The sequence below is a fragment of the Apium graveolens genome, chromosome 5, assembly GCF_009905375.1.
Source record: "Apium graveolens cultivar Ventura chromosome 5, ASM990537v1, whole genome shotgun sequence".
NCBI lineage: Eukaryota > Viridiplantae > Streptophyta > Magnoliopsida > Apiales > Apiaceae > Apium > Apium graveolens.
This window is the reverse complement of record NC_133651.1, coordinates 268,132,072-268,144,387: the sequence shown is the minus strand read 5'-3', so window position 1 is coordinate 268,144,387 and position 12,316 is coordinate 268,132,072. Positions and strand designations below refer to the sequence as shown.

At 37.7% G+C, this 12,316-nt stretch overlaps 2 non-coding genes across 2 annotated transcripts; both read right to left on the bottom strand.

Moving 5' to 3' along the window:
• Nucleotides 1-2,149: 2,149 nt before the first annotated feature.
• LOC141663352 (small nucleolar RNA R71) lies at nucleotides 2,150-2,256 on the bottom strand. Its single transcript, XR_012551429.1, has one exon. It is a non-coding gene; the product is annotated as a small nucleolar RNA R71 (small nucleolar RNA).
• Nucleotides 2,257-5,200: 2,944 nt separating this feature from the next.
• On the bottom strand, nucleotides 5,201-5,307 carry LOC141663144 (small nucleolar RNA R71). The gene has a single exon (XR_012551228.1). It is a non-coding gene; the product is annotated as a small nucleolar RNA R71 (small nucleolar RNA).
• Nucleotides 5,308-12,316: the final 7,009 nt, after the last annotated feature.

Below are 12,316 nucleotides of genomic sequence, written 5' to 3'. Positions count from 1 at the left end.
CAACTCTGCTTGGGTAGCTGTTGAGTGGCATTTATGACACTTTATAATGCTCCATTAAACTTTGAATTGGTATATTTGTACTCAAGTTATGGGTGTTATAATATGTTTTCTAGTATTTTTTGCATTTCAGGCATTAATCCGGATTTCATGTGAATTAGCATAGATTTGATGCTAATATGGTGTTAGGATGGTGTCCAAGAAATAAAGCTCGTGAAGACCAACTCATTGCAGCAAGAAAAGAAGAAAAAAATGAATTTTCTCCAGAAGGTCGACGCGCCGACGCTGTCATAGCGCGCGCCCGCGCCCGAAGTACAGGAACACAGGGCGCCCGCGCTGATCAAGCACGCGGCCGCACCGGTTCGGGATTTCTGAATCCTGATTCTTATGGGCTTTTGATTGGAGAACTTCTACTACGCATGGACTGCTATATATACCTAAATAAATGTCGTTTTTTAAAAAGAGACGTACCAGAGCACAAGGAGAGGGCGTAAAAGGACCGTTTTAGCATAATTCAACGAAGGCGAAGAAAATCTAATTTATACTTGTGATTCTTTGTTCTAAGTTGTAACTTTGGATGCTAATTTTCTTATTCATGAACCTATACTCTTGTTTCATAGTTGGTTTATTATTTATTCAGTATAAAGACTACATTTATTATACCATGCTTTCATGGAACCCACGTTGATGATGAGTACGACTTTGGGCTAATCGTTATCATGGGGTTCTAGCGGATTTATTTATGAATTTCTTTAGTTAATTTGTTTTGATGCCTTAGTGTGTGCTGATTATATGATAACCTAGTTTTGGTTGTGCTTATTCGTCTTATGAGCGTCGCAAACTTATAAGATAGCGTGTTAATCTTTAATGAAGCGAAAGTGAATTTAAGGGTTTAAAACTTGCCTTGCTAGCATAGGTTCATGTGTTATCAATATGCATGATTCGTAGGTAATTTTAACTATCTTAGTTGCCCTATGTAATCATGATAGATAACTTGTCCATTAAACCGTTATGTTGTCAAATTCTATAGACATATAGGGTCTCAATATATTTGGTGTTTATTCAGCTTCTATCTCTTTTGTGGATGTCTGGTAGTATGGTATTCATACAATGAAAGTTGGCATTTATCAGTTTTGTGTTGTCTAATTAGTGTCATCACCATTACATGTTAAGGTCAAGAATGAAAAAGCTATTGAATGAAGTATTTAATGAAGTTAGAATCCCATGTTTGTGTCATATATTATTCAACTCTCTTTAATCTCTTAGTTAATGTTCTCTAGTATAATTCTCAATAGTTAATCGTAGTATAATCAAAACTCAAATCATTATTCGTCTTAGCATTAAATAATAGCCATATCATTGTTGCATAAGTGCATAAATCACATAGTTAACCTAAACCAGTCTCTGTGGGAACGAACTAGAAATAATTTTATATTACTTGCGATTACATATACTTGCGTGAATTATTAGTGCATGCTTAGTGACTAACAAGTTTTTGGCGCCGCTGCCGGGGACTCGGTGTTAACTTTTAGTTTATGTGTTTGTCATCAGTGATCGTTAAAGCTCATTGACTCGGACATTGTTACTTACCTACTCTTTTCCTTGTCGTGTTTCAGGTACTCTAGCGAGCGATGCATGCGCGTTCGCGGGCTCGTAAGAGAACTCTGGATAAAGACGAGGAGGAAGCTGTAGTGATTCGAAGGGAAGGTTTTGAGGATGAAGAGAAAGTAGAAGAAGAAGAAAAAGAGAAAGTCGAGGAACCAGTTTTAGTAGTGATGGGAGATCAAGCAGAAATTCCTAAGGCTTTGATGGACTATTCTCAGCCTAAGATCAATGATATTCAGTCAAGTTTCATCAGACCAGCCATCTCGGCTAACACTTTTGAGATCAAGTCGGGCACGATTCAGATGATACAGAACTCAGTTCAATTTGGGGGCTCTCCCACAGAAGACCCCAACATGCACATCAGGGATTTCATCATTTCAAGTTTAATGGGATGACTGAAGATGCTATCAAGCTGAGGCTTTTCCCATTCTCACTGAGGGGTAAAGCAAAGTGCTGGTTACATTCTCTACCACCAGGGTCTATCACCAAATGGGAGGATCTTGCTCAAAAGTTTCTCACTAAATTCTTTCCTATGGCGAAGACTGTTGCAATCAGGAATGCTCTAACTCAGTTTGCACAACAAACTGGAGAATCTCTGTGTGATGCTTGAGATCGATATAAGGAGATGCTAAGGAAGTGCCCACACTATGGCATGCCTGATTGGATGATTATAAACTGTTTCTATAATGGTTTGGGCGTACAATCTAGACCTATGCTCGATACAGCATCTGGTAGAGCCTTATGGGCCAAAAGTTATAATGAAGCTTATGAGTTGATTGAGCTTATGGCAGCTAATGAATACCAGAATCCTACGAAAAGAATGTTACAATGCAAGGTTGCAGGAATTCTGGAAGTGGATACAGATACTGCTATAGCTGCTCAACTTCAAGCTTTGACGATGAAAGTGGACTCTTGGCTAATTATGGAGTTAATCAAATCACTAGTGTTTGTGAACTTTGTATGGGGGCACATGAAATTGGCAGTGTGTTATTTCTATCGAATTAACTCAATTTATGAGCAAATTTCAGAGATCACAGCAGCAAGCTCCAACCACTTATCATCCCAATAACCGTAATCATCCTAACTTCAGCTGGAGCAACAACCGGAATGAAGTGCAACAACCTTATCAGCCATACACAGCAAACCATTACAACCCTCCTGGTTTTCAACAATCACAATATGCCCCGAGGCAACAACTTCAACTTCAGCAGTTACCACAAGCTAATGAAAAATCTGAATTGGAGGAATTGAGGCTCATGTACAAGAGCCAAGCTGTTTCTATCAAGACCTTGGAGAATCAGATTGGGCAGATTGTTAATGCATTACTCAATCATCAACCTGGCACCCTTCCACGCGATACTGAACTGCATTCATATAGTTGCATTCATGCATTTTTATATCGTGTTCTTTGAGTCTGTTTATGCTTGAGGAAAAATATCGATTCAAGTTTGGGGGTATGTTGAGTGGCATTTATGACACTTTATAACGCTCCATTAAGCTTTGAATTAGTGTATTTATACTCAAGTTATTGGTGTTGTAATGTGTTTTCTAGTGTTTTTCGTATTTCAGGCATTAATCTGGATTTTAGGTGAATTAGCATTGATTTGATGCTAATATGTTGTTAGGATAGTGTCCAAGGAATAAAGCTCGTGAAGACCAACTCATTGTAGCAAGAAAAGAAGAAAAAAAAGGAATTTCTCCAAAAGGTCGGCGCGCCCGCGCTGTCATAGCGCGCGCCCGCGCCCGAAGTACAGGAACACAGCGCGCCCACGCTGATCAAGCGCACGGCCGCGCCGGGTTGGGATTTCTGAATCCTGGTTCTTATGGGCTTTTGATTGGAGGACTTCTACTATGCATGGGCTGCTATATATAACTAAATAAAGGTCGTTTTTCAGAAGGAGACGTACCAGAGCACAAGGAGAGGGCATAAAAAGACCGTTTTAACACAATTCAATGAAGGCGAAGAAAATCTAATTTAAACTTGTGATTCTTTGTTCTAAGTTGTAACTTTGGATGCTAGTTTTCTTATTCGTGAACCTATACTCTTGTTTCATACTTGGTTTATTATTTATTCAGTATAAAGACTACATTTATTATACCATGCTTTCATCGGAACCCACGTTGATGATGAGTCCGACTATGGGCTAATCGTTATCGTGGCGTTCTAGCGGATTTATTTATGGATTTCTTTAGTTAATTTGTTTTGATGCTTTAGTGTGTGGTGATTGTATGATAACCTAGTTTTGGTTGTGCTTATTCGTCTTATTAGCGTCGCGAACTTATAAGATAGCGTGTTAATCTTTAATGAAGCGAAAGTGAATTTAAGGTTTAGAACTTGCAATGCTAGCATATGTTCATGTGTTATTAATATGCATGACTCGTAGGTAATTTTAACCATATTACTTGCCCTATGAAATCATGATAGATAACTTCTGCATTAAACCGTTATGTTGACAAATTATATAGACATATAGGGTCTCAATATAATTAGTGTCTATTCAGCTTCTATCTCTTTTGTGGATGTCTGGTAGTATGGTATTTGTACAACGAAAGTTGGCGTTTATCAGTTTCGTGTTCTCTGATTAGTGTCATCACCATTACATGCTAAGGTTAATAATGAAAAAGCTATTGAATAAAGTATTTAATGAAGTTAGAATCCCATGTTTGTGTCATATATTATTCAACTCTCTTTAATCTCTTAGTTAATGTTCTCTAGTAGAATTCTCAATAGTTAACCGTAGTATAATCAAAACTCAAATTGTTATTCATCTTAGCATTGAATAATAGCCATATCATTGTTGCATAAGTGCATAAATCACATAGTTAACCTAAACCAGCCTCTGTGGGAACGAACTAAAAATAATTCTATATTACTTGCGATCGCGTATACTTGCGTTAATTATTAACGTGTGCTTATCGACTAACAAGTTTTTGGCGCCGCTGTCGGGGACTCGGTGCTAACTTTTAGTTTATGTGTTTGTCATCAGTGATCGTTAAAGCTCATTGACTCGGACATTGTTACTTACCTACTTTTTTTCTTGTCATATTTCAAGTACTCTAGCGAGCGTGTATGCATACACGTTCGTGGGCTCGTAAGAGAACTGTAGATCTAGCCGAGGAGGAAGTTGTAGTGATTCGAAGGGAAGTTCTTGAGGATGAAGATAAAGTAGAAGAAGAAGAGAAAGTCGAGGAACCAGCTTTAGTAGTGATGGGAGATCAAGCAGAAATTCCTAAGGCTTTGATGGACTATTCTCAACCTAAGATCAATGATATCCGGTCAAGCATCATCAGACCATCCATCTCAGCTAACACTTTTGAGATCAAGTCGAGTATGATTCAGATGATACAGAACTCAGTTCAATTTGGGGGTTCCCCCAGTGAAGACCCCAACATGCACAACAGGGATTTCATCGAGATCTGTGACACTTTCAAGTTCAATGGGGTGACTGAAGATGCTATCAAGCTGAGGCTTTTTCCATTCTCGCTGAGGGAAAAAGCAAAGTGCTTGTTACATTCTCTACCACTAGGGTCTATTAACAAATGGGAGGATCTTGCTTAAAAGTTTCTCACTGAATTCTTTCCTATGGCGAAGACTGCTGCAATCAGGAATGATCTTACTCAGTTTGTACGGAAAACTGGAGAATCTTTGTGTGAGGCTTGGGATCAATATAAGGAGATGTTAAGGAAGTGCCCACACCATGGTATGCCTGATTGGATGATTATAAACTGTTTCTACAATGGTTTGGGCGCACGGTCTAGACCTATGCTCGATGCAGCATCTGGTGGAGCCTTATGGGCCAAAAGCTATAATAAAGCTTATGAGTTGATTGAGCTTATGGTAGCTAATGAATACCAGAATCTTACGTAAAGAATTTTGCAAGACAAGGTCACGAGAATTCGAGAAGTGGATACAGCTACTGCTATAGCTGCTCAACTTCAAGCTTTGACGATGAAAGTGGACTCTTAACTAATTATGGAGTTAATCAAATCACTAGATTTTGTGAACTTTGTGTGGGGGCACATGAAACTGAGCAGTGTGCTATTTCTAGCGAATCTACTCAATCTGTGAGCAACTTTCAGAGATCACATCAGCAAACTCCAGCAACTTATCATCCCAATAACCGCAATCATCCTAACTTCAACTAGACCAACAACCAGAATACAGTACAACAACCTTATCAACCATACACAGCAAAGCAGAATAACCCTCCTAGTTTTCAACAACCACAATATGCCCCGAGGCAACAACTTCAACTTCAGCAGTTACCACAAGCTAATGAAAAATCTGAATTGGAGGAGTTGAGGCTCATGTGCAAGAGCCAAGTTGTTTCTATCAAGACCTTGGAGAATCAGATTGGGCAGATTGCTAATACATTACTCAGTCGTCAACTCGGCAAGCTTCCAAGCGATACTGAAGTGACAGGCAAGAAGGAAGCTAAGGAGCATGTTAAAGCAATTACATTGAGGTCTGGTAAGTTTGCAAATCCTGAAAAAGCTAAGAATCTGGATTCTGAAGTTAAGGCTGAAGAAGAAGAAGTGAAAAAGGAAGTAGAAGTGGAACCAAGGAAGACTACTGTTGAGCACACTCCTCCTGAGGTTAATACAGGGGAGAAACAGATCTATCCTCCACCTCCTTTTCCTAAGAGGCTGCAGAAGAAAAAGTTGGATAAGCAGTTTGAAAAGTTTCTGGAGGTGTTCAAGAAACTTCATATCAACATACCTTTCGCCGAAGCTCTTGAACAAATGCCTAGTTTTGCGAAGTTTATGAAAGGTATTCTCTCTAGAAAGGTGAAGCTTGGTGACTTAGAGACCGTTGCTCTCACGGAGGACTACAGTATTGTGTTGCAACAGAAGTTGTCTACGAAGCTTAAGGATCCTGGAAGCTTCACTATTCCATGCACCATTGGAAATGTGTCATTTGTCAAATGCTTATGTGACTTGGGAGCTAGCATAAATCTAACACCTTATCAATCTTCAAGAAGTTTGACTTACCTAATCCAACGCCTACTTATATGACTTTGCAGTTGGCCGATCGTTCTATTACTTATCCACGAGGCATTGTTGAGGATGTTTTGGTCAAGGTGGATAAACTTATCTTCCTTGCTGACTTTGTAATTCTTGATTTCGAGGAGGATAAGAAGATTCCCATAATCTTAGAAAGACCTTTCCTGGTTACCAGCCGAACCTTGATTGATGTGTAGAAAGGTGAGCTCACTATGAGAGTGTTGGATCAAGATATCACTTTTAATTTGTTCAGTGCGATGAAGTTCCCTACGTAAAATGAGGAGTGCTTGAAGGTGGAGTTGGTTGATTATATGGTTACCTCAGAACTTGATCAATTGTTAAGGTCTGATGCCTTAGAAAAGGCCTTGTTGGGGAATTTCGATAGTGAAGATGATGAAGGGGACAAGCAGTTACTAATTCTGAATGGTTTCCCTGGAAGAGGAAGATTGATATTCCTTTTGAATCTCTTGGAATGGAGGAGCTGAACAAAGCTCATAAACGCCTCAAGCCATCTACTAAGGAAGCTCCTACTCTTGAGCTTAAGCCTTTACCTGAACATTTGAGGTATGCGGTTTTAGGTGATACATCTACTTTTCCTGTTATTATTGCATTTGACCTTTCAGGTAGGGATGAGGAAAAACTCTTGAAAATTCTGAGAGAATTCAAATCAGCAATTGCATGGACGATAGAAGATATCAAGGAAATCATCCCTTCTTAGTGTATGCATAAAATTCTACTAGAGGAAGGTAGCAAGCCTACTGTTGAGCAACAAAGAAGGTTAAACCCTATCATGAAGGAAGTTGTGAAGAAGGAAATTCTTAAGTGGTTAGATGCAGGGATCATCTATCCCATTTCTAATAGTTCTTGGGTGAGTCCAATTCAGTGTGTACCAAGTAAATGAGGTATCACAGTCATTGCTAATGAGAAGAATGAGCTCATTCCTACTCGAACAGTCACGAGTGGAGAGATTGTATGGATTACAGGAAGCTGAATAAGGCCACGAGAAAATATCACTTCCCTCTACCGTTTATTGATCAGATGTTTGATAGATTGGCTGGGCATGAGTACTACTGTCTTCTGGATGGCTATTCGGGCTATAATCAAATTTGCATTGTTCCAGAAGATCAGGAGAAGACTACTTTCACTTGTACATTTGGTACTTTCACCTTTAGAAGGGTTTCTTTTGGTTTATGTGGAGCACCGGCCACATTTCATAGATGCATGATGGTTATCTTCTCTGACATGATTGGTCAGAATGTGGAGGTGTTCATGGATGATTTCTCTGTGTTTGGAAATTCATTTGATGAGTCCTTGCAGAATCTAGGTGACGTTCTCAAGAGGTGTGTTGAGACTAATCTGGTCTCAATTAGGAGAAATGTCACTTTATGGTGCGACAGGGCATTATTCATGGGCACAAGGTCTCTAGTAAGGGTCTTGAGGTGGAAAAGCCAAAGTGGGGGTCATCAAAAATCTTCCCCCACCAATTTCCGTTTAGGGAGTTCACAGTTTTCTTGTTCATGCGGGCTTCTACAGGCGGTTCATCAAGGACTTCTCAAAAATTTCTAAACCATTGTGCAATCTTCTGGAGAAGGATGTCATGTTCAAGTTTGATGACAAGTGCTTGGCTGCTTTTGAGTTCTTAAAGAAGAGTTTAATCATGGCACCTGTCATAACTGTACTTGATTGGAGTGAACCGTTTGAAATGATGTGTGATGCAAGTGACTATGCAGTTAGAGCAGTTCTTGGACAGAGAAAGAACAACATATTTCATGTGGTCTACTATGCTAGTAAGACCCAAATGGTGCTCAGCTGAATTATACTACTATGGAGAAAGAACTTTTGGCTATTGTCTATGGTTTTGAGAAATTTCGATCTTATCTGCTTGGGACGAAAGTGACAGTTTTCACTGATCATGCTGCAATTCGATATCTCGTCTCAAAGAAGGACTCGAAGCCTAGAATGATCAGATGGGTTCTTTTTCTTCAAGAATTTGAGTTAGAGATCAAGGACATGAAAGGTAATGAGAATCAAGTCGCTGATCATCTCTCTCGTTTAGAGGATCCAAGTGCAACTTCACTGGATAAGACATTAATAAATGAGTCTTTTCCTGATGAGCAGCTGTTTGGAGTGCAAGAGGAAGAACTGTGGTTTGCAGACATATTGAACTACCTTGTGAGTAATATCATGCCTCCCGACTTGTCGTACGCTCAGAGGAAGAAGTTTCTACATGAAGTGAAGTGGTATATGTGGGATGAGCCATTTCTCCTTCGACAAGGAGCTGACCAAATCATCAGGAGATGTATTTCGTACAGCGAAATGGGGGGGACTTGCGAGATTGCCACTCAATGGCTTATGGAGGACACTATGGTGGAGAAAAGAGAACAACTCATATTCTTCAAGCAGGTTTCTTTTGGCCGACTTTATTTAAAGATGCTCATCAGTTTTTTTTTGAAATGTGATCGATGTCAATGTGTGGGTAATATGTCCAAAAGGGATGATATGCCTCTTAATATGCTTTTCGAGGATGAAGTTTTTGATGTTTGGGGAATTGACTTCAAGGGGCCATTTGTCTCATCTTGTAACAATCAGTATATCTTGTTGGCGGTTGATTATGTCTCGAAATGGGTTAAAGTTAAGGCGTTTCCAACAAACGATGCGATGGTAGTATTAATTTTCTTCACAAGCAGATATTCAGAAGATTTGAAACTCCGAGAGACATAATCAGTGATGAGGGGTCGTATTTTTACAATCGCAAGTTCACTGCTATGATGCAAAGGTATAATATGAATCATCGCATTGTTATGGCTTATCATCCTCAGACGAATGGTCAAGCTGAGGTATCTAATAGAGAGATCAAGCGTATTTTAGAGAAAGTTGTGTGTCCATCGAGAAAAGATTGGTTTTTGAAGCCTGATGAAGCTGTTTGGGCGTATCGAACAGCATACAAGACTCCATTGGGAATGTCGTCATTCCAGTTGGTTTATGATAAGAGGTGTCATTTGTCGGGGGATCTCGAGCATAAAGTGTATTGGGCTTTGAAGAAGTTGAATCTTGATTTGGATGCATCTGGAAAGAAGAGGATTCTTCAATTGAATGAACTTGATGAGTTTCGACTTCAAGCTTATGAAAATAATAAAATATGTAGGAAGAAAGTCAAGAGGTGGCACGATAGAGGTCTAGTGCTCAAATCATTTATGTCAGGGCAATGAGTTCTTTTGTTCAACTCTTGTCTCCGTCTTTTTCCTGGAAAGTTGAAGTCAAGGTGGTCAAGGCCGTTTGTTGTCAAAACTGTATTTCCACATGGAGCGGTGGAGATTTTTGAGAATGATCCGGGCCAAGCATTCAAGGTAAATGATCAGAGGTTGAAGCATTACTATGGTGACACGGCAAACCGTGAGGTGGTTAGTGCCATTTTATTGTCCGTTTGATCTCGCGATTCTACGTCAAGCTAACGACGTAAAGCAAGCGCTTCTTGGGAGGCAACCCAAGTTTATTGTACATTAGTAGATAGAGGAAGAAGAAAGAAAGGAGAAAAACACAAAAAAATCAAAAAAATAAAAAAAATCGGGGCCAAGTACAGTGGCACGGCGCGCCCACGCTGAGGAAGCGGGGCGGCCGCGCCAGTTTTCCAGAGATAGAGTGTGATATCCTGTATTTTCAAAATTATTATTATTAATATTTGAATAGGTTTATGTGATTTTATGATTTAGAAGGAATAAAATGGTGGATATTTTATTCTTATTTGACGAGTTTGTGTTATTAAATGGTAATGTGCTAATTGTTGAGTGTTATATCGATCCTTGTTAATTTCTAAAAATATTTACTTAAATGTATTATTTTCAAAAGTTTATTTGAAAACCGATCATTTTATTGGTATCGGTAAATTGAGTTCGTTTAGTAATATTCGGGATTGGATGGATATTATGTCTGCTATGTGTTGTATGTAATATTAATTGTGTGGGACTCAATTGTGATTGAGGATTATTTGTATTATTAATTAATGAGTCGTATCGTTTTGTTTTTGTCTTTAAAAGTGATTTTATTGAAAATTTAATTTCATAAATATTTAAATTATCTTTAAAATTATTTTTGTGACTTTATAATTACAATTAGTGTTTTTGGGATTTTACAAAATTTAGAAATCAATATTTCATCAATTATTTAGCCCTATATGATTTTCTGATTTCATTTATTTGTAAAATCCGTATTTAATTCCAAAATTCTTCAAAAATTACGAAACTCATATTTATTTAAGTTTGGAATATTTTGAGAATTTTAAAATTATTTTGGGAATTTTTAGGATTAATTTTACCCGCGCGTTGAATCGTTTAATTGTTAAAAACGGGTATAAATTGCGTTTCAAAAATTGTTTTAAAATTACGAGATTTATGTTTTTATAAACTTCGGGATATTTGTAAATTTTAAAACTATTTTCGTGATTTTTTGAATTTGTTTCAAGTGTAGCTCGGTTCGTTAAATCGTATAATGCGGGTATAGTGCGCGAGTCAAAAATGCTTTAAAAATTATGAAAATTTTATTTTATTAGTTTTTAACTATTCCGAGAATTTTAAAACTTATTTGGTAATTTTTGGGTTAATTGTACTCGTAAGTCTACTCGATAAATTCTAAATTTCGGGACAAAATTAGGCTTGTATGTTGATAAGTACTGCAAGTAGTACAATGGATAAAAGAAAGAAGAAAAATAAATCTGTCAGCCACACCCCCACCCCACCCGCGTATTACCCCTCCCCCCTTTTTCTTTTATCCGTCAGGTTCTTCCCCCCTCCTCTTCTATCTCTCTGTATCTCTACCTGTTTATATACTTTTCAACTTTCAAAAATTCATATCTTACAAACCGTTTATCCAAATTTCAATTATTATATATATAAACGATCAGCGTTTCGATACCTACGCATAGGTATATATTTTGCAAGATTTTGAGGAGATAATTTACGGAGCATATTTCCGTTTTAATTTATTTTCGGGACATTAAAAAGGAGTATGACAGTGGTGATTACTTCACATGGCATCTCAGTGTGTATATGTCTATGGCTATTAATTTCATATTTTTCTGGAGATATTTTCCGGACATTAGATATTCTCTTCGGGGTGATCAAAATTTATTTTGCGTAACGATTCCGAAATTCCGCCTTCGTACTTGTGTATATTATAGCATGTTAGTGTTTATATATTTATTTCATAATTTTTAGAAATTGTTGGAGAAGTCACTTTTGGTCCGAGTTTTGGTTCAGGTGGCCGTGTTATTCATTTCTGAAGTGTTTATACGCGTAAATATAAATTATTGTGTTGATTGTTGTTGGTTGTGTCGATATGATATCGACTGGCAGTCCGAGAAATAGAGCAGGTGATGTCCGATTTCCAAGAAAATATTATTTTTAGTTCTGAAGATTATTATTTTTATTATTATTTGAAAATAAATCCAAATTATTTAGTTAATGAATTTTAATTGATTATTTAATTCGAGTTAATTATTTCTTATGATTTAAAAATTCCGAAAAATAATTCGAGCTTTAAAATATTATTTCAAATTATTTTCCAGGCTCGATAATTCTTATAAAATTATTTTCGGGTGTTCGATCCCTATTATTTAGTTATAAAATGATTCGGAGACCCGTTTTAATTCCGAAAAATGTTCAAAAATTCATAATAAATAAACCGTTCGTCCGTTTAATACGAAACGAACGCCTCC